This window comes from Cimex lectularius, unplaced genomic scaffold, assembly GCF_000648675.2.
Source record: "Cimex lectularius strain Harlan isolate CLEC.00 unplaced genomic scaffold, Clec_2.1 scaffold99, whole genome shotgun sequence".
NCBI classification, from domain to species: Eukaryota; Metazoa; Arthropoda; class Insecta; order Hemiptera; family Cimicidae; genus Cimex; species Cimex lectularius.
In genome coordinates this window covers 1,558,652-1,585,761 of record NW_019392713.1, presented here as the reverse complement: position 1 = coordinate 1,585,761, position 27,110 = coordinate 1,558,652, and the positions used below count along the sequence as shown (strand labels likewise).

At 36.0% G+C, this 27,110-nt stretch overlaps 1 protein-coding gene across 2 annotated transcripts in view; it reads right to left on the bottom strand.

Moving 5' to 3' along the window:
* LOC106664204 (neprilysin-1) overlaps window positions 1-27,110 on the bottom strand; it is a 67,758-nt gene that overhangs the window by 10,148 nt on the left and 30,500 nt on the right. The gene's annotated exons all lie outside the window — the stretch shown is intronic.

Below are 27,110 nucleotides of genomic sequence, written 5' to 3'. Positions count from 1 at the left end.
TTTAATCGACTCCACCCATCGACAAGAAACTTTTACAAGGCTTCAGAATTTTATAAACTGCACGTAAGGGCACAATTTTTTTTTTTTTTTTTTTTTTTTGGGGGGGGGGGTTTACGCTGGCATAATGAAGTTTTCTATTTTCATTTTACTGTCGAGCGTGATCGGCTGACCAGGGCCATGTCCCCGCCGCGCGCCCACATCACTCATTCAGCTCCATCATCTTCTCATCTTCTAAATTTTCATGGTTGAAAAAAGAAACGTTTATCGACTTTAGAAATCCATAGATTATGTTGAAAGCTGATGGATTGTTGCTTATTAGGACAGATTCTAAGTTTATTGGTTTGGAAATGTTTGGGAATTTGCTCAGATTTTTTAGCAGTTTGTCTCTTTCATTTTCATATTCTGGACATTCAAAACTTACGTGGGAAGGATTTAAAGGGCAATCGCAAGTGGGACAGTTCGGAGACGATGCCAAAACGATTCTCTTCTTGTAGCTACCCCATAGGCTATGATTTGTCTTCGGTCTAAAAATAGTAGAATAGAACTCCTTTGACATTGCTTCTGGGCTATCGCCTTCCGAAAACCATGGTTTTTTTCTTGAGCTCAGGGAACAGTGACCTGTAATAATTACCAACATTTGATGTGTTGTATTCTTGCCATAGATTTCTACAAAACTTTTCAAAAAAGTTTTTCCCATCAGCTTTAGGAATTTTAATGTCAAGGGTTGGACCTGATGTTGCAGCCTCCTTTGCAAGTGCGTCCACCGTTTCATTTTGCCATAAGCCTGCATGCCCTTTCACCCAACACAATGCCACACTTTTTCCCATGATTTTTCTCTCAAGTCTCAAGCATTTTCCTACAGATTTGGGCAAAAATGTAGTTTCTGCATTTATATTCTGGGGTTACAAATTTTTAAATTCATCATCGGACTTTGGAGAAAAAATTGCCCCCAGCTGATCCAGTTACAAAACGTCTATTTTTCGTTTGCTTTAGAAATTCGTTTTTACTTTTTGAGTGCTTTCAAGCGTTCTTAAAAAATCCTAGTTGTTAAACATTTTAGGCTTACTTTAATGAAAGTGTGCTTGGGTTTTTATAATTTTTTAAATAACTAATCTCTTTTCATATCATCTATTTTTTTTAATTCTGCGTAAAAAAACAAATTGACTGATATACCTGGCACTGGTAAAACCGCTCGGAGTTGTGGGTAATATTTTCTGACCTAGCATAGTTAAAGGGTTTAATTAAAATCGGTGATCCTACGACCTTAGCCTTCTCAAGTGAATATCAATAATTATTAATACAGAAGTAAAACTGTATTTATCCCAATTAAAGTTAATCAGAAATTCAATATTTATAATTTTGTACGACCATTAAAACCTTTTATTTAAACAATAATTATTTAATGCTAAAAACTTTGCTCGCCCCCTTCAATTTGGCTTGACAATTTAAGCCACGATTGAATAAAAAGATAAACCTCATATTTGTAAGGTTTAATAAATTGCTGTTTAATTAAGCCGAATGTAGAATAATCCAGCTATCCAACGATTGTCATAATTTTGAAATTTGATACTATATGGATCAATCAACTTTGTCTCCGGATCATCAAAAATGTCTATTTTTTTATTGGCTATAAAATTTCGTATTTAAGAACTTTAAAGAGTGCTTAGAAAGAATCTAATTTTTTAAAATAAACGTTAACTTTTCTGAAAGTTTCTTTTCGTTGTAATTTTATTCATATATACCTACTCTCATTTAATACAAACTTCAACGTTATTTGCATTTTTCGTGGTCCGCTTGACCAATTAATCTCATTCAATTAATTAAGGCTTTAAGTTGAGATAAAAAAAGTCAGTGTCACGAGAGGGATTCGAACACACGACCTTCGGCTTGATACGCCGCTACTCGACCACTTGAGTAATCGTGACTTCGTTATTTTCATATTTTTTTGTAAAAAACAAATCGACTTAGTTATATGATCATTTTGAAATACATCCACAGCAACCAAGATAACCATTGGATTCCTTTCCATTCCAATAACCATTGGATCGAACTCTTGTACAAAATTTCATAGAAATCGTCTACCCAACGGCCTGATGTTTTGCACGCTAAGTATAAATGAACTCTTTCGGTCGAACCGAAACCATTTATCATAATATTTTTTTAAAAAGAAACTGTGTTGTGTTAATAAGTAGAAAAACCACTGAACATCTAATAAACGCAAAACATAAAATTTTATCTGCATATCTTCCTTTATCTTGTTGGGCCAAGATTAATCTATCTGGAACAAAACTGATTTAATTTCGAATGAACTTTTCTCTGTGTAATCAAGACATTCTTTAATGACACCAATGATCATAAAAATTGCTATTTTTGCTTTATCAATGATAATTTTGTTCTATCGGTTTAGAAATGAGGGTCGTTCTATTAATCGCATACGGCGAAGGGGTGTAGCACGGGCCATAAACAGGTGCGCCACCTGGAACGGGGTCAGGTGGTGGTTTCTCACTGGAAGTTAGAACATTCCCACATGCTGGCCCAGAGACTGCTTTGCTTTCATCCACAGCCTGTGAACTTCCGGACGATCTCCTGTGGGAATCATCGCCATCGAAAGATCTTGTTCCTTCCTCCTAAGAAACCGAGGGCGAAAAGATGCTCGGCATATGTAGGACCTTTCCGTGGGAAACGGCTCTTTCATTTTTCTCCCTTTGGATCATTCGTTGAACGTCAAATAGCGACAAAAAATAGTATGTCATTATGTACATTGATGCACTGCATAATCCGGTTCAACTAGCTCTGATGAGATATTTCTTCGAGCTGAAGTTTCTTTTCGTGCCAATATTATTTGGTGTGTTTGGTTAATTGAAAGATTCTTTGATTGGAAAGTTATGGAAAAGTTGAAAAAGCGAAAGGAAAAGTAGGACGCTAGGAGGTAACAGTCGGCTTATCAACACTATAAACGAAAAATATAAATTTTCGTACCATAATTCTTGACACTGACTAATGAAAGGACTAACAAACCCCGAAAGATTCGTAACTATCGATTTATTCCTGCTGAAGATAGGTGTAACTGTGTTTGAAAAACGTCATATTTTAAGAAATGTGAGTTATTTTAACTCATGCCCATCTTCAGACATGCGGAAGATATGCCTGAATTCCATTATTAGCGATTCAAAAATGGTTACATATATATGAAAAATTGTATACCAAATTATTTCTCTTTACATAATAACTGTTTACCAATAAATTTCGACCATTTTTTTCAAAGAAGGTTTTGTTGTATATGTATTTTGTTTTCCCACGACGCCTAAGGAAAGGGGTGTGAAGGGGGTGTTTCCTGCATAAGTCACAGCACGTGCCAGCGCATATTGTCCACCCTTGACCCTATGCTGAAGTGTTTTTCACAACGGGGCAGGATGAGGGAAATGGATTCTTTCCCAAGTTCTCAGGGGTTTCCGGCGGTTGTGTGTGAACCAAGACGAACCCGTGGGAACTGGTGGTTTATGGGAACTCGTGCGCTGAGCTACCCCGTACAAATCGGGGGGGGGGTGAACGGGGGGTAGTAAGGGTTGGTCTGATATAACTACAATAATTACAGGATTTTCGAACTATAAATACACTTCCTGCATTAGACGAAACTGAAGGAATAATTTGATTAATGAGCTGTACAAACTTAACATGAACAATTACGCCCATGGCATTGGTCAACGGCCAAAAAAATAAATAATACATGTTCAGTTCTCTCTCGTGATTTCTGGAAGTTCGTATTTATATTATTGTTACGTATTAATATTGATGATTTTTTAATTTTATTATTATGAGGGTTTGCAACAGCAGACGTCATATCATCCCTGGGGTGCTGGTGTTTTTGAAAAAAAAAAGAAACATTTGTAAGTATGTCGGTCTCGAAAGCAGGGCCGCTGGATTCCAACCCGGGACCTTTACCAATCTAACTATTTGAAACAATAATGAGAACAGGGAAGAAAGTTGAGATTGAAGCGTAGACATTTTAATAAAAAATAAAAGTTCAGTTTTTTTGTTTAACTTTTGGCCATCAGATTCATAATTCAAATAAAAGAGAAAGGAATTTCATGAAGAGTGTTAGTGTATAATATAAATAGTAAATATATTTAAAAAAAATAGAAATAGAAAAAGGGTTGTGAAGATATGGAGAAACTTAGGAATACGTAGGCAGTTAGATAGATAGATAGAGAGATAGATAGATAGATAGAGGGAGAGAGAGAGAGAGAGAGAGAGAGAGAGAGAGAGAGAGAGAGAGGCATTGAGTGTGTGTGAGAAAGAGGAAGGAAGGAAGGAATAGCGAAACAGAAGAGAAGGCACAGGAGAGAGAGTGAGAGAGAGAGAGGGAATACATAGAAGATAGATAGATTGATACGGATAGGTAGATAGATATAGATAGAAGATAGATTCATTGAGATAGAGAGAAAGATTAAAAAAAAGAGAAATAGGGAGAGGGAAAGAAATAGACAGCGGTGAGATATATAGATAGATATATACATATAGAGAGAGAGTGAGAGAGAGAGAGAGAGAGAGAGAGAGAGGGAGAGCGAGAGAGAGAGTGAGAAAGTGAGAGAGAGTGAGAAAGTGAGAGAGAGAGGGTGAGAGAGAGGGAGAGAGAGTGAGAGAGAGAAGGAGAGAGAGCTAGAGAAACAGAAAGATAGACATACAGAATGAATATGTATATAATCTATATACATAGAAATAGATAAAGAGGATAGTGATAAAAATAGAGAGAGATAGGAATATAGATAAAAGATATCAAGAAAGAGGGAGATCAACTCAGACATACAATACATACGTACAAGTCTTTGTCCTTGCTGTAAATGATGTGGAATGCAGTCATACTGTCCTTTTTCTATGTAATTTATACAAAGGACATTTTAAATACATATTCATTTTTTGGCCAACTATCTTCGATTTATATTTCTTTTTATAAACCCTGGGGTTCTTTTTTATTCCCCGAATATTTTGTTTAATTTGTTCCTTAATTCATCTGTTAAATAAAACAATATAATCATGTCGATCTTTTAGCCAGCTCGGTGAACAGAGAAATACCAAAGAGTTGTTACGACTTTTTGGTACGCTAGCGGTTCTAGGTTCGAATCGCTGCAGGTAATTTTATTTGAGATTAGTTTGACAAAATTATTGTAAACTGGTTTGGCTCCTCCTCAACGGTTGGACGTTAGACCCTCCAGTAAAACAGTAATTATTAAATTAAATTAATGCTATTAGTCTTTTCGTGCATTTTTATTTTGTTTTGTGCCTGGTTTTTGCACCACGGGCGTGTATTCACTAAATACTTCAAAATAAATATATTGTAAATATGTATGTAAAATATATTGTAAAAATATTTGTGGAAATTATTATCAGTGCTTATATTTAATTTTAGTCGATCGTGTAAAGGGACGTGCTATTATTATGTGACGTGACGAGATATTTTAAGCGCCTAGTATATTTACTTCTTATTGAATCTGCAATATTTATCGTGGGTAGACTAAATAACGTAAGTAGATTAGTATATATATATATATATAAAATTGTATGACAATGATGATAAGCTTTGAAAAGGCTTGTCTAGTTCAAGGTTTATCGTTTGTGGTTTCCCACACGGATCACCAGTTCCCACAGGAGATGTTCTTTTCTCGTTTTCCCACCCCACCGACCGCGGGAACCGTCTAACCCCGCGAGGAAGGGGTACATTTCTAAATTATACGTTCTCTCCATCCAGAGGATTTCGGAATAAAAAAAAGAACCACCTAACCTGTAGCTTTTTGTCAGATTAATTGAATTATCCCCCAGCGAATCGATCTCCCCTTTTGGTGAAGGGTAAGTAGCCGGCCCTATAATATTAATCTTCAGCAAACTAGTGTTTACGTGGTAGTTTATAATGGTCGCGTGCTACTCAAAGCACCCCGGGCTGTCATTAACAGACCTGCCCCTCTTCTCTCATTCATCCGAGCCCCGACCGATGTTCTCACGAACCCTGCCTCCTCTCCTCCCCTATTTTCTCGCTTAACTCACCCCTGAAATAAAAAAAAAGGTTAGGTAGCTAATGGGAACCTAAGTGGGTTTAATTGCCTTGGGATTCGGTGGCGTGGGAAGTTCCCACCTGTTACCCATATATACACGACAATTAAATCTTCACCTAACTTTTCTGAAATTAGTTGTAATGTACTTCATCAAATCGTGTCCACTTCACTGCTCAGCCCAATCGAATCCGAAATCGTGAAAAGTATTATATAGAAAATTTCTACTGATTTATAGATAATGGAAATGATATCTCAAAATAAAAAAGATCAACGTCCATCATTGAGAGTTCCGTGATTTTAACGTATGGGTATAAAATGCTTGTGCAGTTACGGAAAGTGCATTGGCTCTATATTATAGATATTGACAGATTCAGATTTAATTACATGATTAATTTAGAAACAACGTAAGAGATACGAACTATCATCGAAGAGTGGACGTCAATTATTGAATCAAAACGAGAACAAAGCCTCAATAGGAAGGTGAACCAGAAGCCAAACCATTGCAGAGCCAGAATCACTGTACAATCACTGAGCATCTATAAGATAGATAATAAAACGTTGACTTCACCTTGCTATAACCAAGAGTTTATAGTAACTTGTTCGTAATCAACTAAGTGCAAAACATCTTTACCATTTTTTATGTAACATTTTTTACCGTTCCTTCCTTAGAACATGAAATAATAATCTGGAACAGAACAATTGAGATAAACATAGTGCTTAAATATTTCAAGGAAGAAGGCTAGTCAGATAGATTTTTGTGTTTTCAAACTTTTGTACCCTCCACAAGTTGTTCTGTTGATGTTCTTGGATATTTAAAATTCCCTGTTGGGGAAATAATTTTTTTCTAATAGAAGATGAAAATATTATTAATTTCTAACAATAAAGTTATTACAAATTTTTTGTAGTTTTCGAGTGAGCCCAAAAAAGGTCTGTTTGATGATCCGTTGTGTTTGCGTCACCCACATGACATTTTTGCTTATTTACAATTTCTTGATTGGAAGAATAATTTTTATTTTCGAGTAAAATGCTAGTTTCTGTTAATATACCTAAAACACTTAAGTCATAAATATCTCAGGGAAGGTTTCGAGTGAAATGAAAAACGACCTGCGTGATGATCCTAAGGTGTTTGGGCAATCACATTCTGGTTGTTTTGGTGATATACTTGGATCCTTACTATTTCTTGATTGGGGCAATAATTTTGTTTTCGAGTAAAAAATGCTAGTTAGTGTCAATATGTGTGACATATATTAAATTTCTCAACTTACGTTTAAAGTGATACGACAAAAGTCTATGTGATAATCCTGTATTGATTGCGCCATCTTTATTTTGTCTGTTCTGACAGCAATTTCGGGAATTTATAATTTTTTGAGGGGGCTGTGGCCGAGTGGTTGGGCGTCCGACTCGTATTTGCCACGCTAGCAGTCCTAGGTTCGAATCCCGGCATAGCCTATAGAATTTTGGTGGAGAATGATCGGAAACAAGTATTTAAAACGGTTCTGACCCTTCTTCCGCGATATCTCACTTTTTTCTTCATTACTTTTTTTGGCAGGAGGTAAAGTAGAGCTTCCAAACTGTGACCTATTGTGGACCCCATAGGATTAGAAGACACTGGCAGTTTTTTCCTTCAAAACTAAGCACTTTCCGCGCTTCTTTGCATACTTCTCTTGGTGTGAGAATTGCCGTACGCAGGTGGCTGTATAATATCCAGGCTACTGCTTCATATTCACAAAAAATATGTACAGATGTCTCTAGTTTCTTTTGGCATAGTCGCCATGTTTATGTTTTTGCTGTACTTATCTTCATAAGAGAAGGGCAGTACCCGGTACAGATGGCTATCATTTTCCTCAGTTCCTGCCTGCTGAAAAGTTATTTTTTAGCTTTCTCTTTTAAGAGATTTATGAATGTCAGCTTGCCTGATTCCTAGTGCTTTTGTCCAGTGTTTGCATTTTTATTTCTCAAGAGTCCCGTTCCAGTCACATGGGTGAACGGGTCGGCTTGTTCGTATATATGTAACCTTGTTATGTTTTCCTTGGGTCATTATGCATAAACTAGTCTGGGGCTAAAAATATTTTGTGCTTTTGATAGCTGCCTGACTGTCCGAAAGTTCCGTTCAACTTTAATTTTCTTCTTTATCAAATCCTGTGGATAGAGAAGTTGCTTGTCTTCTAATGATCTCTGTTATCAATATAGACCATGCGGAAGTCTATGTCAAAGATCAGTTTTCCTCTCTTTTTGTCAGGAACCGTTATAGCTATCTCTTCTATCTTAATTCTCTCCGGAATTTTATGATGGCTTTTCTTCAGATCTGGCTTTATTTTCTTAAATATAAGGATTTTGTTGGTCTTTCGAAAGTTATCTTTTGTACATCATTGAGTGCAGTTGCAATCGCTTGTGGGTCAATAATGAATTGTACTTGTATTATGATACGCAAATGTTTCTAGATTTTGCGTCTGTTTTGTGTCTCCTTGTGCTTTTGGATACCATATTTGAGCTTCATGATTAGGAGCCGTCGAACCTGGTTTATTCGCCAGATTTTGTTGCAAAATCTCTGGTCAATTCTTTCTTGGCAAACATATTTGTCTAACTTTCTAATTATTAATTAAAGTTTCGAAATCCTGACGAAGGAATATATTCCTCGAAAGCTTGATGAAGAGAGTGTTTTCTTTTTTTTATGGACAACAACCTGATCGGTTTTTGTAAAATATATAATGACAGTCATAGGTTTACTCTGTTAACAGAATGTTTGATTGCCTTTTGATGTCAGTTAAACCTCATTGTTATTGAATGGCTATTGTTTTTCGTGGCGGTTCTCCTAGAATTCTTCAAAGAAACTTATTTTAGTCGTTTTGTTATGCACGGTGTTTATCATATTAAATCAGTTTATCATCGTTCGATTCCTCCTATTCTAATTTGAAAATCAGCTTAATTTTTTAAACATTATTAATACTCAAAATGTTCCTAAGATCGTATTTAAACGCCTTCCATCCATATACCAACGTTCCCACACACCGAGTGCGGCTCTCACAGGATTTCCTACGTTCACGTGGGAACGGTCCGTCAGGAAAACGAGATTTTCTAGGAGTGACTAACGCTTTTGAATACGCGGTCTTCGGAGCCAATGGAAAAGGCAGATGGGAATGTCAACCAGGCGAGGCATGGCACGTGCCCTCGACCTTTTCACACGGTGTAAATCGCCCCCTCGACTTCCCGTCTCGACTGTTTTCTGTTCCCGCTCGTGGGAACGACGGTTTCTCCAACCAATTATTTCTTTCCAATAAGGTTAATTACCAAAAACTAATAATGCACAAAAATGATGTCAAATATAGGCATAAAAAGTTAGTGATTACTTTTATAGGGGACGTCGGTGGCCGCAACGGTTTAGGGGTTGACACGGCGCGTAAGGTGAAGGTCCCGGGTTCGAATCAAGCGGCCCTGTATTTGAACCCGACATACTTACAAATGGGTTTTTTTCAAAAACACCGGCACCCTGAGGGTTTATATGACCTCTGCTGTTGCGCACCCTCGTAAAAAAATTACTTTTAGACACTTCAAAGAAAATTTTTATAACCTTACTCTTCGTGAACAATACAAATTTTGAATTTTTCTTAATACATATATCCGAGATATACTAATTTAATTTTACTTTTTATTAAATTATCATGCGTTTGATAACTTGATGTCTGGACATGGTGACAACAAACCAATTTATTTTTTCCGACCCATTTGTGAAATGCATTTTTTAAAGGGGATAATCAAATAATATTAATCGGATTTAATTACTGAATGACAAGTTATTTATGTAATTGCGAGATTCCCACGAGCGCCTCGGAAATAGAAGCGACGGTTGAAAACGATTAGTCTCAAATCGATGAGTCGTCTGTCCACGACGAGTTTGTTTTTCTCACGTTAGTTGGCCCCGTGTGAACCTTGACACGTGTCATTTATCAAGGGAAAGGGAGAGGACCACTTCGGAACCACAGAGAAAACATTTGCTAATTCAGCACAGTACTGCTAATTATGCTGATAACCTCTAACCAGCTCGTGCCACAAGTAGTTGAATTATTTAAAGACGTACTCTAGATTTTTTAAACTGCTCCTTTTGTTAAGTTAAAATGAGAATAACCTCTTCTGTAAGAGAAAAATATAGTAAACCTAAAAAATTAATATAATACTGGATATCCTTACCATCCCTCAACGTTATCAACTAAAACCCTGCTTTTGGCAATTCCTTCTAATAGATAAACTCTACCAAATTAGACCAGAAGAAATGACATAAGACCCGTTTACGGACATGTTTTCTTCCCGTGTGCCTAGGAATACATTTAAGGCTACTTTATAGTTTCTTCTTTATAGTTAGTCTTACAATATTCCAAATCACTTTTTAGATGGCTACATAATCTTAACTACTTAATATTTGATTTTTGGACTACGTATGCCTGGTTTGGAGTACAGGGTATCTAGATCACGTAAAAACTAACTGTTCCTACTTTAAACATTGTAATCCTTATTTTTAGTACGTGAATGTTATTATTTTTTGTCACTTGTTCAATGAACATCTAGTTCATTTGTTCCTTTGGAGCTATCAGGCTTTACCATTCACCTGGTAGTTTTGTCTTTCTCCTTAGATTTAATCCCTCCAGGAACACCACCTGCTTCTGTTCCACGTGGTTTCTAAGCGGTTTATATTTTTATTTGTAAGTAAAAGATTTGATCCTAGTTTTTTTTTTTTTTTTTTTTTTTTTTGTACTATTATTTAAGTTCTGTTCCATAGTCTTAGTATCATGGTGTCCATCCAAAGCCGGCTTGCAGGTTGACCATCCCGGTTTTTACGATCTATCTGCATGTCATTAGGGCGCGCAGGGGGGAATACGCTGTCCTTACTCCAGGATTACTTTTTTCATTGGGCGTATTTAAAGTCTTCTTTTAAAACACTTTTTCACCTTGCTAGACATTCAGTCAACCTTTTATTTTCTAAACATGTCTAATTTATGCATACATTATGGATTATGACGATCCCGTGAGAACGCGGAGGTGTTTCCCAGGTGACAGCACTTCCTCCGCCGTACTCACGTTCGGGAGTCGTGAGGCCATTGATGTTCAGCAATTAAAAGTTTTCACGATTCCGATGTCCGAGGATTCTCACGTCATAAAAAATAATCTCGAGACCGGAAATTAATAGCCGAACGAGTCGTGGGGTCATGATCTTCGTATATCTCTTGTAATTACAGTGTAGGGTCGGTTGAGATTGATTGCCGAACCTCGGTAATAACACCGGGAAACAATTGTATTCGTAATAAAACGGGTATTTTATATTCGGGCATAACGAACTAAACTGTGCTCATTAAATGATGGATTTCATGAGGTATCGGATGTGAGACATCGTTACGTCGGTTGTAGCCTGTTCCCACGAAAATCGCCTTTCTCGCCCATATGACATCCCTTGGATTGTTTGCTAGGATGTGTGGTGGGGCGGACTTCCAGCGTTCCCGGTTCCCACAGAAGGCACGTGCCCACTGGATTCTCATAGGAAACGTCCGAGATCGTGGGAAGCATTTAGTCCTACTACTACTCAGGGACAAATGCATCAAATGAACATGAGCTGTGCATCACTCAACCATGTTTATCATAATTGATTCAAAACTCCCCATATTTTCAAACTAACAAGATAATTAAAGTTTAAGGTAGGACACTTCTTCTAGTTTTAGCATTTTCTGTAATATTCCCATAAATCAATGAAGTGATACTTTTCTTCAAATAATAATATCCTCTCAACAAATTTCGTCTCAATTTTATTCATATGAAGCTCTCATGTTTAACATAGTGATAACTGTCATGAAATAGCTTAGATCAGTTGGATAATAAAGAAAACATGTTTATTGGACCCAACCAGGAGCGCAAATTTAGTCTGGAGGCCCCTTTACCGTGGTGACCAGAATCAAAATTTCTTCTCTTCAATTATTCTGATGTTATATGTTATTATTCTGATAAAGTCATCCAATCAACAAGATAATTAGAATTTAAGGTTGACAGGCGCTCTGGTGTTAGCCATTTCTGAAATAGGAATGCACAGATGTCGATTAAGTGGAGTTATTGTTTACCTAACATCCTCTCAACAACTTTTGACACAATTTAATTGCTATGAAGTCCCAAGTTCACTGAAAGTGATAAAGTTGATAAATTCTCTTAGACCAGATAACTAAGATAATAAAGAAATTAGATTTAGTGGGCAGAACACGAAGGAATACAAATTTAGACCTGCTGGCCTTTTTATTATCAACTTTGGCAAAATTTAGTCGTAAGATCAGAGTGAAACTGCAATCGTTCGGACATTTCATCGAATTAACAAGAAATAAAATTTACGGTAAGATACTTGCTCTAGCTTTAGCCATTTCTGAAATATCAATCCTTTAAATTGGACCCCAAAAATTTAAGTAAAAGTTTAAAGTAAAAATTTCCTCTTAAATACTGTTGACCCAATTTTATTAATACGAAACTCCAAATTTAACATCGGTGATAAATTTTATCAAATTCCTTTGAACACAATCAAATTCCAAATAATAACACAAATAGGTTTGGTGGGCCTAACACAAACAAATGTAATTTTACACCGCCCCATTTACCATAAAATTTGGTATCATTTTGTTGTTTTACCAGAGTCGAAATTTGACTATTCTGATCCCCGTAATATCCAGGTATCAGTCAGGTGGTGATTTTCTTCACGTGAAAAATTCCTCTCAAAAAATCTTAATGATAAGAAGCTCCAAGTCCAACATACGTGAAATATATCATCAAATTCTTAGATAATAGCTGTATAGATAATAAAGAAAATAATTTTTAGATATCCAAGTCGTACGAATTTAGGCTTAGATGCCAATTTACTATCAAATTTTTCAAAATTTTATTGTTGGACTAGAGTCGCAATTTGCAATTCTCATAAATCTCACCTAATTAACAAGATATTAAATTCTATAATAGAACATTTGTTTTACTTTTAACCGTTTCTGAAATGTGAAGCCCAAAATGTGAGGTATTTCATAACAAGAGGTTCAGCAATGGTGGAAAATTAAATAAAATTAGTTAGATCAATTTTATGGCGCCCAGCAAGAAAAAATGCAAATTTAGTACCAAGGTCAAATTTTTTATGATCAAGTTTTGTGAAGTTTTGTCAGTCAAACAGAGCGAGGACAAAACAAATACCTGCACCCCAAAGAGTTCTTTGAGTTAATGAACAAAATTAAATGGACGAAGTTTGTCAAAATAATATACAAAACGTGAAATCGCAAAAGGGTGGACTTAAAACCTCATGGTTCAAAATTTGTTGATTCCAAAACCAAAAATTGGTTCTGCCACGGATAATTTTGGTGTTGATATTTTATCTTACCATCCGTGATCTAATCAATAGAACAATGAATTAAATTCAATTTGAACCAACAGTACAAAAGCAAAAAAAATTCCGATATTCAAGAGTAAACTCAAATATCACCAGGTCGGAAATGGTGCCGAATTCTAATACCTTGGTAAAATATAATCTCTCTCTATGTGGTAGCTGGACATGTAGAAGTAGAGAGAAAGACATTTTTATGAACCCATTTGTTGTAGAAGTATCCTTACTATTTGTAAGATACTTACAGACCAACCTAGCAAGATAGGCAAACCAAAATGATGGGTTAGATTTAAAGTTCAGGTTCATCACCCCCGAGAACACATTATGAAAATTTTGTTGACTAGAGTCAAACTTCATTATATTCCTTATACGTTTTGTCCAGTTCTTCTTAATTAGGATTACAAGGTAGTAGCGTGCTTATAGATCTGTTCCCAATCAACTATGTTAGATCTAGCATCTTCTGAGGTGTAAGAAATCTTAAATATTGTTTAAAAAGTTTATTTAAAATAAAAATGATGTGATTTAAAACAATATAATTTTTGTGGTTCAAACTGCTAAAGCGACGTGTCTTTTCGACGAAGAACGCTCTCTAAATATGCTTCTAGGGGTTTGAAAGTGTCTGTTGTTTTGCGAAATAACTTGCCTCCAGTCGGTTTTATTTCGATTTCAAATGACATTTTGTATTGAAATATTTTACAAAAATATTCCATTTTATCTACAGATCAGTTGTACACCATTCCTCGTCTCCATTTGATCAATCGTTCACAAAAATCGTTATTGCCCGGCGAAAGCGTGGAGGAGGATTGACGAGGGGTTGTGCGGTGGGGGTTGGTTAACGCAAGGTCGTCTGTCTTTAACCGTGGGACAATCGCCAAGTTCTCACGAGAATACATGAGGAATCCATGGGAACTATCATTCACTGGGAAAATATTTGCCGTCCCCACTCGAGAAAATAAGGCGTTTCAATTTTTTTCCCCCTTCCGATCGGTTTGTTTGGACCGTGGGCCAATCACGTACAAACGGGCAGCGGCATCGGCTTTCATTTAATACTTGAATGGACGTGATCTAATTTTTAATTATAATGATCAACTTTGATCTGTAATGTCCTCATGCACGGCGTGTTCTGCTTTGTTTGTTGGACTAATGAACTTCTAATCCTTTGACGAAACTCGCATAGAGACTGAAAAAACTGGTAACTTAGTAACCTTCTTATGAACCGTCATGTGAAATTTTTATAAAATTTATTTCTTCCATAAATGGTAGATTGGACTACAGTCCTTTGCTCAACAAATAAGTGACTAGTGTGAAAAGTGGAGGATGAAACAACCCTAAAAAGAAACGTCATCGATAAACCTCCAAAGGGGGAGCCATCCATCAACAAACCTCAGTTGAATACCTCGTTACACCTTGACCAAAAACTGATATTTGACAAACATATTGGCCAGATAGTACAACTCACAAACTGAATCACGCAGCTGTACTTTCTTCTCAACAAAAATCTACCTCTCGACATGAAACACTGTAGGTACTTGTCGGTGATATGAACAATATGGATGTATGGCTGTGAGATATGGGCATCAGCGAGCAAGCCTCAAGTGAAACGGGTACAGACAGTTCAAAATCAGTTCAAACACTCAACACTTCATACTGACCTAAAAATACCTTGCCACCAAACAAAAATGGCTGCTCATACACCACCACCCCGAAACAACCAACATCAGAAAAGGAAAAGGCATGGTGACAAATGACTATTACGTAAAAATTTAAAAACTATAAATAATGTAAATGCACTCCTTTTACTTTAGTCCCTACTATTTGTTGAATTGTAAAAATTCGTTTCTCCATTATACTTATTATTAGTAAATTAATATGTAATGGTCCTATATAAAGTAAAAAAGGAGGACTGTCTCCGGATATAATCTCACATCATGTCACGTGAATTATGGCTTTAACATAAGATAAAAGAAAACTAGAATTTAATTTTGTTACAATAAAGTATATACTTTAATTAATAAGTAAAAACATAAATACGTATGTTTTTGTGTCACCCTCATACCGACAAATATGTATGGTTTCTTCCTGGCTGTACTTACCGCTATTTTTGGATGAAATCGAAAGTGAACGCTTTCAAATGACTCCTCTTGGTCGCTCAATGCCCCGTAAAGCAATTTGGACCGGTAAGTTTTGGGTAAACTGGAGAAGAGAAAACTTGGCGTGACTGTGGATTGGCGGTAAACACGCGCTGTCAGACGATCCTGAGGGCAGGTTCACGGCTAAGAAGACTTAAATTAGCGTGTCAGTCACTGAAAACCATTTTGATTCAATTTCCTCCTTAGGTAGCTACGAACCCGTTCTGCGTCTCGATTTTCACATGCACGCGGGGAGAAAAATACACCGGCTCCCTCATTTTATTAAGTTAGTTCATGAAGTTTCGACGGAAAGTGTCAAGTCTTTAGTGGGGGTAGTTGGCTATTTCGGTATATTTATGCCCTATATTCGCATAGTTTTGATCATTTGGCAACAGTTTGATCATTGCAGGCTCAATAGGCATATGGAAATATTGGAAATGGCTGAAGATATAAGTCTTATAAACACTCTGCCAAGAAGACAACAGAGCACATCATATATTATTGTGAGGGCCTAACAGAAAGAAAGATTCACAAAGTATAACTGAGAAGCCACTATCAAGGCAATAAAGGCTAATTAGAATTCTGACACAAGTTTGTGAGCTGTAAGTCCATATGTGGAAAAGCACAGTGACTGATAGATGTAGTACAAACGTCTTCTTGCCACTTCGAAAAACCAATCTATTCATTGCTAATATCTCCTAGATATGTGTTAATCAGTCTCATTTTCACTAACAAGGTAACAAGCTAGTGACGCTTCAATCGTTGGGAGAATTTTCCAGATAGGTGCGGGATGAAAAGTTTTTTACGAGAGGGTTTGTCAGATAGGATAATCGTTTGTGAAACTATTTGCAGCTGTTTTAGCCTACTTCAAGGACATATTGAATAATAAGCTCTTTTGGAATGGTAAGATAGGATTGTCAATGCATTGACGGTTCGAAGGGTTGGAAGATTGATGGATTGTAAGGATTGCATACGTTGTAGTTGGAAAGTTTCGTTGGAACCCAAAGGTTGATGGAGTATGTCCTAATGATGTGCTGCTGTGAATGATGTTTTTTCAGAGTTTTGATACATTGTCCATTATTCTTGTAAGAAGTATAAAGTGCCTGTTGATTTTTTGTCTATTGAGTCGAGTCTGTACGTTCCACGTATGTCTTTTATAGCCGTATAGCCGAAGGTAGTAGGCTACGTTAGTACTTCGTGATGGCAGGATCCTTATGTCAGCAAAGGATGTCAGCTTCATCCGCTAAATGGTAAGGGTAGTTACAAAAATGAGAAGGAGGGTCTGCGGTGATCCTAAGATACTTCCTTGTGCCATCCTCGCAACCTTGTGATAGGTAAATGGGAGAAATTTCTTATGCTTTCAGTTGCATAAACGATCAGTCTTGCTTCACATCTAGGAATATACCAGAGCAAGACTCCGTTCGCTCAAGAGTAGCAATGATGTCTACAATACAAAGCGATGGCAGGGCTGAATTTGAAATGGGATCGTTGTATGAATGAAAGATAGGGAGAATGCGTTTACATAGAAAATGGTGGATGCTGATGAGGTTTTTAGGTTTGATACCCAGTTGAGGGAAAAGTAAATGGTTAAATGGTTGTAAGGACCGAATTATAAATACTGAATTGTAAATGTAGATAAGGCAAAGGTTTGTAAGTAGGTATCGAAGGATTTTTTTCTGTGATAGGTCGACATCAAGGGCTGTGTTAGGTGTACTTGATTTACGATTGATGTGCTTCATTGGTTGTGAATGATTTAGAAAGTAAAAACTAAAATACCTGTAATCAAGTTATAATAACTTGTTAAACTAATTGACACTGATGATTTCACAGGTCGATCTATTGCCGGTGGATTATGTGTCACTCATACGATAAAACGGTTCTGCACTGAAGATGGCGTGAAGCCGAAACTTGCATTAGTGAAACATAAACCTGCGAGAACAGATGAACCAGCAATGCTATCAGTGCAGATCAGGACCGCATGTCCAATCTTTTGTCAGATTATACATCACCTAACCCAACACTGTAAATGCACCTAATAAAAATTGTTCACTTTTTGTCATTTTGGGTTCCATTCTAGGATTTAATTATAAAACACGTTTGAAATCGGTTATATGACAAACAAATCTTACTATGCACACGAGTTCTCTCGTATTAACTGCTGACCCGTTCCTGGAATCGACCGAAAATCCAAACTATCATCCAATTAAGAAAATGAGGGCAGTTTACCATCGACAGGGGTGCGCTTCACTGTAGGAAATCGAAGAAAAAATCCGACCTCGATGTCTTCACTTGGAAATATGGAACACAAGCACGCCATTGTCCTTTTAAAAGAGTGACGTGAGTGTCATCCCTACCGTCAACTATTTGCTCTTGATTTATATCTCAATTTCATCGATTTTATCTCCCGTCTTCTTCACATTTATATTTTTATTTCACGATTTTTTGTTTTCAAGAATGGCAAAAAGACGATAACAAACAAAATAAATTGTAAGAACATGGTAGTTGTTGGTGAGTTGGCTTAGTTAAGGTGTTTCTTTTGAAATCGACTTTATTATCCGTCAACAGTCAAACCGTAACTCTTTCGTTCAGGATCTTCAAAAGGGACGAGATGAGTGAAATGAACCAGCGAATCCCCCCTGATTATTTTCAATAGCAATAAAGCTATTGACCTTTTGATTAGTCGCGTCTCTTTCTCACGTCCCACGGGTTCTCCGGGGAGCGGACAATACCGTGTGCCTGGGAAAAGAACGAATCCCTCTGTGGTTTATTTGTAATGAGGAGGGTAGCAGCGGTACGCGATGGGAAGAACGCGACCTTCACGCTTTTGCCCTTGAGAAGTCGAGGGGTCTCGACGGCCGTCTGAGTCGCGGCTGCCGCGAATTGATCCCCACGGTTAATTTAAGTTTCTCCCTTACCAAAAAGACACGGAAGGAATTATCCGAGTAAGAAGGAGGTCAATAATTATGGACTTAGCTAGTGGCAAACAGCTTTCAAAAACTGTCACTAAACTGTTATTAAATAATTCTGCTTCTTTACCTCAAGAACTTGACCAAGCCAAAAAAATGAACTACAAACTATGAAGAGAAAGAGAGAGAGAGAAAAAAACGAGAGAGGGCGAAAAGAGAGATAAAAAGATATAGAGACTGATAAAGGGAGAAAGATAGAGGAGATATATAATATATAGAGAGAAAAAGACTAATAGACTTTTTTTTTACTATAGGCTAGAAAAGCGTAGCAACCATGAATGTAAAGTACCGATTAGTATTACGGAAAAATAGTCTCCATTGTTAACTTTTTTCCAAGGCACGCAAAACACACATCGTGTCACAAACAAACCGACACCCTAAGGCTAAAAAAATTCTGATAAATTTAACTTGTCTTTGACGGTTTGAAGTATGTCACTTCAGTAGATGTAGCATTGAAAATAGCAGACAAATGAACCTTATATTGTTTTAATCCCTGTAATTAAAAGGCTTCTCCTATTGATGACCCAGATGTTATTCTCGTCGAAATAACAGGGTTTGCCAAGTAGTATTACTGTTAAGAAACAAAAAAGGACGGTATGGAATTTTTTTACCAATTGTCCTAGCCAGTGGTTATCAGAAGCGCCGCCGATAATCTCCGTGTAACAAGGGATGAATGCGAGGGCTGCCGGTAATTTGTAACCGGGGTTCGTTCTCATCAGTACAGTGGGAAAGGACGGCAGTGTGGGAACACGTCCGGAGTGTGAGAATGAGAAAGTCGATCCTGGTTAATAACCCCTACCTCTCTTTCTCACTCTCTCTCTCTCTCTCTCTCTCTCTCTCACACACACACACACACTTTTTCTGGTAGTCGGAAGGATTTGTTATCGCCCCATTCCGGCCGGAAGAGGTGCCTAGCCTGGCCGATATCCAGTATCCAATCCCAAGTAGTAACCCTGCTGTACTAAACCAATTATGAAGATCGTCGAGGTTTTCTGCAGTCTGATTGTCAATTACTAACAAGATTGTTTGTTGAAGAAAAGAAACTGCCTCTACATATTACAACCTTATAATACTTCCTAATAGATAAAGCTAAAATATGAATTAATCAAGTAGTTTTTGCGCAATAACGACCTTTTCTCACGTGAGATGAGACGTCAAGCCACTTTTCTTTAAAGATTATTACAGCTAAATAAATTTTGAATCTAGTGCCTAGCTTTCAACTGTATTTATTGAGTTATCATCAAAGTTTGTGATTCAAAAACAATAAAAAATCATGATAACGACTATGGCGATCAATTATAAACTTTATAAATAAATACTATGATCAAAACTGGGTAGTTTATGCTTTCATACATGTATCATGAAAATTTGTTGAGGCTATTTTTTGATCAAAACGTAACCCAAAATATCTGTTTAAAACGGGCAGCTGTTGATATTTATCGTCATGTTTGTGATATTGCTTCGATAGATGAAGGATTTACTTGGATTAATTTTTGCACCAGTCTTCTGAATCTATTCTTTCACCGTATACTATTACATCTAGGCAGAATACAGAGTACAACGTAAAGTTTTATAGTGCCAGAAAAGTTAACTTAAAAAAAGAAAGAAAAGAAAACCGATCGTTCCTGCCCATCAGGAAACGTCGACTTTAAAATCCGATCTGGGAATGAATAATTTGTTCATTGGGTGAGACTTGCCCTGAGGGCTCGTTCCCTCGAGTAGTAGATTGAGATAAAGGTAAGGTCGGGGCATAAACAGGCTCATCTCAGCTCCCGCTCCCTTTCTAATAGCCCTTCGGCACGTGCTGCCACTTCCCCAATGACACGGCTTGTTAACATACAAACAAAAACGATCCCACCCTTTGAGATAACAGTAGCAAATCGAAATCTTTTATCCATTAGATGATGAGAAAGGATAACAGCTGCGGTTCTTTGCGTCGGTTTAGTCATTGAACGAGAGAATTGTTAAAGGTATGTCTAGGCAAAGATTAAAAACAAGCTATAGACACCCTGATCGAAATCCAATCCCAATCAGAATAGTGTTTCAACGACCATTACTCCTAATGTGTGGTGTTTAGTGACCGTTTGTTAATGATTATTTGGAGATCGTGAGATGCGGTCTGGTGTGATGTAAGTTTTAGAAAAACATTTTCTTTATCATACCAACGTTTCGATCTTTAAGATCATTTTCAGTACTCAAAGTGTTTGTTTTCCATGTAGTTGTGTCATTCTTCTGTGTCGTGTGTCGCACGATAAAGAAAATGTTTTTCCAAAGCCTACATCAGACCAGGCCGCACCTCACGATCTCCAAATAATCATTACTCGTAATATTTAAAAATTATTTTAAAAAATTCTCGTAGATTTGGACAGTGGAAGGCTGTTGAGATCACCTTACGTTTTTGCCTATTTGCCTACGATTTGCCGATAGTAAGATCACCATCTACGAACGACAATTGAATAAGATTCTACACTTTCTGCGAAGGATGGATACACTCACAAAATCGTTGTTAATTAATTGTTACTGATGTAAAGGTGATCGAATAGCTACTTTTCACACTATATTTGGTTCGATCGGGGATGTGGTTCAATGAATGCTGTGTCTTTTTAAAAAGACTGAACAGTGTGTTGTTCCGCCATTTACCATTTCTATGAATGTTGTGTATTGAAATTATGCCAAGCTTTCGGTGTTTTATTTCACTTTCCTCTACAGAGCACTACAACGGATATACAAATAATTATCTTTTATAATTAGCGGTGCAAGTGAAAATCAAGAATCACCTTATTTTACAACTTACAGATCTCAGTCCATATTTAAACATATTTTCAATTAATTACATGTATAAACCTTTTTGCCTCTTTTTTACCAGCTCTCATATTTTGATTCTAAATATAATGGTATTTTAAAACGTAAATAAATAAATTAATTAATATACTCTAGCAAACTACGAGGTTTAAGAGATTAATTCTTATTCCAATGGACTCACCAGGTCGTTTTACATTAAATAAGACAATACAATTTTTTTCGTTTTTTTCCCGAGATTTTGCATTTATCCCGAAATCTTGAGTACTTGTCAAAGAGTACTGTATATTTAATTATTTAAAAACAACAACAATATATTTAGAATTAAAAAATAAGAGATGGTAAAAAAAGAGTCAACAAAAGTTTAATACTGAGTAGGGACTATCTTTTTAAAAAGATTGAACAACACACTCACTCCACCATTTATTATTTCCTCCGAATAATCATTGACTAATCGTCACTAAACACTAAACATTTTTATGAATGTTGTGTATTGAAATTATGCCAAGCTTTCGATGTTTTATTTCACATTACTCAGGGCTCTACAACGGATATCAAACATCTAAATTTTTACCTCGAAATCTCGAGTACTTGTCAAAGAGTACTGTATATTTAATTACATAAAAAAACATTATATTTAGAATTAAAAAATAAGAGTCAAAAAAAGTTTTATACATGTTGTTAAAAGAAAATAATGTTTAAATATTGACTGAGAATCTGTAAGTTGTAAAAATAAGTTGATTATTGATTTTCACTTACAAAGATGAGAAACTGTAAAACATTATATGTTTGTATATCCGTTGTACACCTGAGGAAGGTGATATAAAACACCGAAAGCTTCGCATAGTATCAATACACAAGCTTCTTAGGACTACATCCTCCATTTCTTCAAATATATTGTTAATTGTTAATTTTAACGACAATTTTGTGAGTAGAAACACCCTTTACAAAAAGTGATTCGACATACCCCACCTCAATTATTTCTAATAAGATTCTATAGTGTTTTCAGTTTATTATCATAATTTTCTTTGTTCAACTATAACTTCTTTAGAAGTTATCAGATAAATATCCTATTTTTCTATTGATTTATAAATTATCGGCGTAAAGTCTAAAATTATAAAATTTAATATTTTATAAGATAGGTTAATAATAAAAATTGAGAACAAAGCACAGAGAACAAGATAAAGTGGATCCTAATTATGCTTTCTATCTACCTACCTATCTAGAGAAAGAGAGGGATGGAGAGGAGAGAGAGAGAGAGGGAGAGGAGAGAGAGAGAGAGAGAGAGGAGAGAGAGAGAGAGAGAGAGAGAGAGAGAGAGAAAGAGAGAGAGAGAAAAAGGGCAGTTAATGGCAACAAGTTAATACTGAAATGCATGAGAAAGAAAACGCAACTTAGGCTATATCAACAAGATTAGATTTTATGTCTTTTAAATGAGATAAGGACGAAATAAAGAAAACATTTCAAACGTTTCATTTTATTTCTCCGGTTCTAATTTAATTAATTATTACAAAATCCTTTGCGAACAAAAAAAGAAAGAATACAATGAAAAATGTGTCGATAATTTTAAAAGAGTAAAGGATATAAAAGAATTCTGGGAAACAGTTAGGAACTTGACTAGCAAATCTTATATCTTCGATAGAAATATTCCAATGCAAGAATGGGTCGAACACTTTTCAAGATTATTTAATCCACTGTCATCCAGAGTCAGAGTAAGCCTTGCTGAACCAATGGTCGAAAACGAAAGATTAGACGACGCTCCCTTTACTGAGGGGGACTTGCATAGAGTATTACAACGCTTGAAAGATAATAAAGCTCCAGGTATTGACCGAATTAGCTACGAAATTTATAAAAACGCCCCTAAACCACTACTTTCAAAACTTCTAGATTTATTTAACTCGATATATTTTTCAGACCAGGTGCCTGATAGCTTTAAACATTCAGTTATCTTCCCAATTTATAAAAAGGAGACGCGGCCAATGTCACTAATTATAGAGGTCTGACTTTCGGAAATACCATTGGGAAAATCTTCTGTAGCATGCTCATGGATAGACTGACAGACTGGACAGAGCAAAATGGGATACTCAAAGAATTCCAAGCGGGGTTCCGGAAATATTACTTGACTGTAGACAATATATTCAATTTAACAAGCATAATAAACATTAAAATAAGCACTAAACGTGGCAAAGTCTTTGCATTTTTTGTGGATTTTTCAGCGGCATTCGATCGAATAGATAGACGGGCCCTCTTCCATAAACTTAGGTTAATGGACGTTTCGTCTAAAATAGTCAGAATCCTCAGAGGCCTATATNCATAGCTTATACTATTTATATATACATGTGCGTACTCCCCTGACGGTCTTGTGACCATGGGAAAAGCCTGCTTAAACATATATATCCAGATTGAACTGCATATTGTCAAAAATTATAAATAAAGGCAATTTATTATTATTATTTTATTATTAATTATATTATTAAAATCTAATTCTAAGCTCCTTGCGCCCACTGGAAAGCACTCTCGGGCACAATATTATTGTATGTATCACCAGAAAAATTTTCATCGAAATATATAATCCTACATCCGCCACCCCTTTCCCTTATGTGGTAAAAAATTATCTAGGCCATCAAAATGCCTTTGAATGATTGAGTGCCTTGCAGAGCTGAAATCTTATTGTCAATTCGGCAAAACGTTCAAAAAAGTGAGTACCTCGCGTCTACAGAATTGAACGATTTGAACCAGAACACATTGGGAAATTTTAGAAAGTCTGTAAGCAAGATATGAGAGTGTTTAAAAAAACATATAGTTGAGTATAATATTCGGAAAATAAAAAATTTAATCATTTAATTTTAATACTTTTGTCATTATTTTTTGTCAAAATAACTTGATAGAAAAACTTTACAAAATAGAATATTCAGTCAAGACATTCTTTGAAGTTTGACATGTTTAAAATTCGTTAAAATATCGTTAATCCGGATTCTCTTATAAACAAATTTCTACATCTTCAGCCTTGTATCATATCTTTTTGTCAGAGTTTGATCTTCAGAAACCGGAATTAGGGATTGGGTTCATTTTTACCGTATAAACGAGGGAGGAAAAAACCAGCCCCCTCAGGTAGAAATGGGTCTTGTCCGTGGGAAAACGGAACTGAGAACCCTTGGGATTGATATGCTGTGAGAAAACGAATAGGTGATTTTCAAAATAATCGTTAACAGGGTTTGTCCCGAATCGGTGTTGACTTTTTCTACTCTGAATCCCTCGGACCGATCTGACGGAAGACTTTCCCACGGTTTGGAACGGATTCGAAACGATTTCTGGGAATCGATTGGTTGATTAGAATTAAAGTATGACTGCTGCACTGGAGAAAAAAACAGGGATGAAAGGCATTTTAAGTCAGAAGGTGCCGTCATTACACCTTTACCTTCTCAGAGGTAAAGAAGAAAACAAAGATAATTTTAAAAAGTGGTTCTTACAAATTTCTATGTTAATTTATTATCACTACATTTGTTAACACAAATTAAAATACATTTCAATGGATATAATTTGAACTGATGGCAACCAATAAACACAGCTTTTTATATTTTATATGAGAGAAACAAAAACAAATAAAAAATGAAAGTTGGTAGCTTTGGGACATTCAACGTTGAGTGCGATCAGTTCTTTGTGTATTGTGTGCCCGAGAGTGCTTTCCAGTGGGCGCAAGGAGCTTAGAATTAGATTTTAATAATATAATTAATTAAATTAGAACCGGAGAGATAAAATAAAATGTTTGAAATGTTTCATTTATTTCGTCCTTATCTCATTTATAAGACATAAAATCTAATCTTGTTTTTTAGTATTTCTTGTGTTTTTGCATAAGATTTTTTTTCAAAAGCTTATTTTTCTGTTAATCTTAGCGGTTGTATTTAACAAAGAAATTCACTAATTTTGTGGTCCGCTTGACCAATTAAATCATTACAATTAATTAAGGTTTTTTAGTTGAGATGAAAAAAAGTTAATGGCACGAGCGGGATTCGAACCGACGAACTTCGGCTAGATACGCCGCTGCTCTACCACTTGAGCTATTTTTTTTCAAATTTTTTTTTCATCTCAACTAAAAACCTTAATTAATTGTAATGATTTAATTGGTCAAGCGGACCACGAAATTAGTGAATTTAAAGAATTAATATGAAGTACACTTCACTAAAGCTCTCCGTGGCCATTTCAATTGTCGTCGAGAATCCAAACCGATTACACGACATTTGAAAAATGGCAAAAAGGAGGGAAAATTCAAAAGGTGCGGTTGAGATGGGAAGTTAGTGTCACGATAGCTCAAGTGGTAGAGTAGGTGGGTTCGAATCCCGCTCGTGCCATTAACATTTTTTCATCTCAACTAAAAACCTTAATTAATTGTAATTAAGAAAGAAAGGCATAAATTAAAGACTACACTAATTCAAAGTGTTCAAAAATCGAATGGCTATTTTTCTACCTCCTCACAGACATGTCCCAAAAAGTCTAAGGTTTCAAATATTTTATCTCTTTCAGCTGTTATATATGCTTTTTATCTAAGGTCTTGGATTATTATTATTATTATTATTATTATTTTTACTTGAGGCCTGCAGCGTGATCAACCTGCAGTTTGGCTCTCCTTTCATCCTAGGTGAAGACAAAAAAATCATCTCTATATAAGCCTAGTTGCAAGCGGATTGAACGGCTACCATCATCCAGGGCACTATTTTCACGTTTTGTTTTCATTGCCAAGACTCACATGGAAAAAATTTAGTTAGGTGTTTAATTGAATTTCTCCAACCACTAGTTTATTTTTGGCTATGCTTTTTAGGAATCAGGTGCTAGCCCCTCTTCTGATACTTTTGGGTTTGCCCCAAATCAATTTTTCATATGTGCTTGGGTTCTTCTGCTTTCTTGCAGGATTTACAGTCGTGTGATTACTGGCAATCTTTCTCAGTTACCCATTTGGTTTGTAGAGCCACTCAACAACCTCAGATTTGAATTTTCTTCTTTAAAAGATTCCTTTTAATTAATACAATAAGAGACGGAGATTAAAGCATCGAACCGAATTCCAAAAAGCCAGAGAAAGAACTAGTTCTATTAGAAGAATAGAATATGAGAACACCGTCGTCCAAACAAGCTCTAACTTGGCATTAATTGATCATTTAATCAACCCATTTGCTGGCTTGTTAAACAATTTACTTATAAATTGACCACCTGTTGATCACTACCCAGTTATTAATCTAAAGGCTGGACTTACTCAGAGAACTAACTTGTTTATTTACAGATTTATTGAATATGAAATCATTGCTGTAGGTAGATAGAATAAAATGAAATGTTCTGTATTTTAAAAATTGGATCCAGTAAGAGCCAAACTAATAATACCAAAATAAAAGAAAGTTAAATGTTTTAATTATAAATTTAACCTGCCAATAGCAAATGTTTGTTAAGGAAGTTTTAGTCATCAACCATATTTGAATTTTGTAGAAAGCGGGTTTCTTTTGCCCAATGCTCCTCATTTTCGAAAAAAATCTATCTATTATTCCTTGTTATATTATCAAATTATTTTGTTTAAAATGAACCTAAGGTGAAATTAAGTACTCCATGGCTCGAACTTAAGTTTCTTTTCGCCTAGAATGGGTTCATGAGGGACTATCACAATAGTAGAGTCTAAAAGCATAATGAAATTGAATTTATCATTTAAGGGATAGGTGTTCAGTTCGTAACTTCAGTTGGGAATTGAAATCATCTAGTTGTATAGTTACGTTGGACAGGACAAAGGACTAACTCGGCCTACTCT